Source organism: Gasterosteus aculeatus, chromosome 4, assembly GCF_964276395.1.
Source record: "Gasterosteus aculeatus chromosome 4, fGasAcu3.hap1.1, whole genome shotgun sequence".
Taxonomy (NCBI): domain Eukaryota; kingdom Metazoa; phylum Chordata; class Actinopteri; order Perciformes; family Gasterosteidae; genus Gasterosteus; species Gasterosteus aculeatus.
Genome location: NC_135691.1, coordinates 20,054,945 through 20,059,407, shown reverse-complemented (window position 1 = coordinate 20,059,407; position 4,463 = coordinate 20,054,945). Strand labels below are relative to the sequence as shown.

Genomic DNA, 4,463 nt, shown 5'->3' with positions numbered 1-4,463 from the left:
CTGTCGCTATGTGACGTCTAGCATCTGCTCATGGGAGGACTCACTAAATGGGAAACCCAACACATGCACCTTTAAAATACATTGGCTTTTTTTTCTCTGCCGCAGCAATGAACAGCGAGGTATTCCTAACACTCGAGATGCCATGATTGCAATTTCTGCACATTAAATTTGAGTGCCCATATGGTGGTTCTTCTCTGCAATGGAAGAGACTAATTAAAACTTCAATCCAAAAAATTCTAGTCTCCTCAACAACAGAAAACGAACTACACACACACAGAGCAGACACTAATGAGAAAGCTAGCGGATGTCTACGCAGGATATTCATCCTAAGAGATAATCAACTTGTAATTCACAAACTCACTCAATGAGACCCTTTGCCTCCAAAAGGCACTGCATGAAAAGTGAGATTTTTGTCCCCGTAAACGCCCGGAAATCTCCCTAATTTCCGACAATTTCCGACAATTTGCAACCCGTGCACGTCGCGTTTGTCTGTGCCACAAATTGTCGGAAACGAACCATGACGTAGGTGGAGAGCTGGCGGAGGTGCGAATGGCCCGAATTAGCATATGAATGCAGCGAAACCGCGGGGCGACCGTACAATCCACCCCGAGACCCCGCCAACAACGCCGTCCCCTCCGTCCGACGTGAGCTTCACGGTGGCGGATTTCCACCTCGTCATCAGCCAGCACACTTTGTCTCGATTCCAGCAGCTGTAAAAACAACAATGAATCAGTACTGTGCGATGCGTACGGACACAACACATCTATCAATGCACCTGAAACAAGTCAGCAAATAAACTCTGACCCTCTTTCTTCTCGCTCGACTCCGCGCTGAATCCTTCGCAGCTTCCGCTCGCAATGAGTGTTCCGCCTGAACCTGAAGCTCCTGCGTCCCGTCTCAAAATACGTCTCACAGGCGGCTGGAAAACAATTAAATGAGTGTGGTATGAATACAAAAAGAAAATCAAACGCAAGTCACAGTAACATTTAACAAGGAAGGAGAAACAGTAAACAGTGTCACTTACACACAATGACGTCGTCTAAATCTGGACTTTTCCCGGAGCAAATACGAGGTCACCGCCTCATTATGAGGCGAGATTAGTCTGTGAAAACAAAATGTACAGTTATGATCGGTATCTATACGTATATATTCCCTTATAGCGCAGAATGAAAGCATATTCTTTAAATCTGACCCTTGCTCTGGTTCGTGGCGCCTGTAGTTCGTCTCGGAGTTGAGAAGACGGCGCACCGCTTCCTGTAAACGACACGGCAAAGAAAACACACTTTAATAAAGCGGGTTCTGCTCACTTGTAGGGCTACTAGGCTACTCTTAGCTTAGCTTGAAGCTATGCTACTTTTAGCTTAGCTTGCAGTCATCGAACGTATTCTTACCGCTATCGTGGGATTGTGCGCCCGTCTCCTCTTCTTTGAGTCGGTTCCTCTCCTCCATGGACAGAAACCCGCAGAGTCCCGAACGCTCCAGTGGAGCGAACCGCTCGTTGATATCGGCAGTTTGTTGTTGGAGTTGACGAGACGATCCACTGAGAGCTTTCAGCAGCTTCTTCTCGTCTGTTTGCGGACTGGCCGAAAGTTGGTGACCGCGGAGAGGAGTTGAAGGCGAGTTGAACGCGAGACGTCGTCCAGCCATTATTCACGAACCAGCAAAAACCAAACAAAGGAACTGGAGATACAGTTCTTCTGAATATAGTAACACACGTGTCTGTTTGTATGCTCGTCTTGGAAGTACTGCTGTATCAGTCATGCCTATGACCTCACACGTGATTGGACGAGGAGTCTAAGGGTCCTCCAATCACATACGAGGTTATTGTTATACGGAAGGACCAGTATTTTAGGAAGACAAATGGTTGGGACTTTGAAACGGCTGATATGCTTTATGTAAAGCAGTGTTTTGGTGTCAGCAGAACGACTTTCCCTAGAAATCTGTACAGTGGTGCCTCTTTCTCCATTCCACCAGACACTCTTGAGTCTGACATACATGCAATGTTGACAATGTATCATCACATGTACCCTTGTGTCACTGATGTTGAATGTTTTGCCATGACGTGTAAACAGGTAACATATATGAATGTAACTTACTCAATCGATAGATGCAGAGCATAAAGGTCAGCATATGTTCATGCTAAGTGGTGTGGAAACACTAACAGGTTTGAGGAACCCGTCCTTGACCCTCTAGCAGAACTACGACCAGCCATTATAAAGCAGTTTATAGTTGTTAATGTTGTGTCAAAGGGTACAGCATTTAAACATGTTCTTGCACAAGTTTCCTGGCTTCATCTCCACCCGGACAGACATTTTTATGGAAAGCCAATAGAAGTTTGGGGCTTGCAGGGAACAGACACGTCATACCCAGCATCATTTCTGCCAGTTGAGCGCATTGCTAGAAGATGTGTGGTTAATACATCCTCTGTGCATTTAAGTAGGACCAAAGAAAAGCTCACTGTAGTCCTGCCACTATGCACTGTAGTTGAGCTCTAGGAGACTGTGATCTCTGCAGACCCCTCATGCTGATTCAAATGTTGTTTGCATGGAATGCTCATTTTGCCTTGATTAAAACTCATTTTTTAAAGAAGTTATTTTGTGTATCTTTTTTACATAACATTTGCCATTGCTAATGGCGTACACAGTAATCTAGCAACATCTGAATTAAATAAATCAATTCAAGCCAAAATGTAAGAGTCTATAATTTGGCTACTGAGCCTGATCTATTTGTACCAGAGATTTTCTTACCTTTTAAAAAAATGTCACCTGGGCTAAAACTCCCTCTGCGACCCTGATTTGCATTTGTATAGCTCACAGCATTTTCATTTACATGTCAAAGCCTCCCCTAGAAATAGGAGGAGGGGGGTCATGGGGGGACAACTGCCAAGGGAGGCCCACGTCAATTTCTGACAATTTACGGCAGTTTTCGGCGTTGCCCGCAAATTGCCGCAAACCTGAAATTCCACGACAATTTACAGTGCCGCATACTGTCGAAAATCCCACTTTTCATGCAGTGAGGCTTTTGATGGGGTCCTTGTAAGCACATGGCAAGATCATTTTCGAACTAAACTTAAATAAATGGCAATATAGAAATCACAAGTACAAAATGTTGTACATTGGACTGAGCCAGCAGTCTTAATGTTGCATTAGGACAGTGGTTTGAGACTATTATGCTAAGCACTTTGATTTAACTTGTACTTAGTTTTGTGCCAATTAGCAAATCGTTGCATGCTAAAGATAGCAGACATGGTGAACCTTATACCTGCTAATTGTTGGTATGCTACAAACTTCTACAGAAAATGAATGAATACATAAATTAGAGAATCTAAATAACATCTGAGGCAACTCAGACTCTTAGTTTCACATAAATCTGGTGATGAAGACCAATGGTAATTTGACCTGATGATGAGATAGATTAAATGCCACAGGTAATTCTAAGGTGTAACAATTCATCCGCCACACTGATTAATCAGGAATCAGGCACATTTAATGCCATAATATGTCAGACATACAAGCGATTTGACTTGGCGGTTAGTGCATAACAGTAGACAGTACGGCAATGGACGACAAGATAACAGTGCACGAGGAATAAAATTAAAATAATGCTATGGGTTACTTTAAAATGAAAGAATAAAAGTTAAAGTTAAAAATATTTAAAAATTAAAAAGTAATTAAAGCTACAAGCAGCGAGAAACGGGCCTTCGCCTCCCCTTGCATGTCGGGGGGGCAGCGGTCAGCCGGACACCCCGTCAAAAAGACAAAAAAATCAGTGCCGGGTGTGGGATTCGAAGTCTGGCTTCGTAAACCGAATACTTCACCACTTGGCTACTTGCCTTGCTGTACAAAGACCTGCAAAAGCTAAACAAATATGTAGGATCACCTCCATTCAGTTGAGGCAAAGAATGTGCGCTAATCTAAAGTATTAACTGTCTGGCAGATATATTTTGCGAACTGAACACATTGAATGTGTCTCTGCAGAACACCTGTATTTTAACATGTCAGTCACGGTCAACTTGATTAATTATTCTCAAGCCTACTCAGCTGATAGGGAAGTGATATCTGTACAGCTGGATCAAAGCTGATGCCTTCAGAAGAGTCCACCTAGATCCCAGCAGTTGCTGGGGCTGCTATATGAAAACATGTAGGGAGCGCTATCGAGCCAAAATAATATAAAAAAACTACATCTATAACTGTTAATGTGTTTTCCAAGTTTAGTAAAGATTGGATCATATTTAGTCCCTCAAAAGCACTTTCATTTCGAATATGAATAGCCAGTTGTCATGGCAACAGCGTAACACAAAAACGTTTTTAATAACTTAATCACCGTGCAACCATTTTGTCCAAATTTGAAAAGGCTGTGACAAAGTCCCAGAGAGGCGTCATCAAAGTACAGCATCTAGAAAGTGCATAAAATAGAGGGAATATTGACCCCAAAAAATTATAACTCACTTTACAGCGCGAACG

General features: G+C 43.0%; 1 long non-coding RNA gene across 1 annotated transcript; it reads right to left on the bottom strand.

The window, feature by feature from the left end:
- Nucleotides 1-560: 560 nt before the first annotated feature.
- On the bottom strand, nucleotides 561-1,254 carry LOC144406342 (uncharacterized). Its single transcript, XR_013467629.1, has 3 exons — nucleotides 1,025-1,254; nucleotides 805-919; nucleotides 561-710 (listed from the first exon to the last, which is right to left on the bottom strand). It is a non-coding gene; the product is annotated as an uncharacterized LOC144406342 (long non-coding RNA).
- Nucleotides 1,255-4,463: the final 3,209 nt, after the last annotated feature.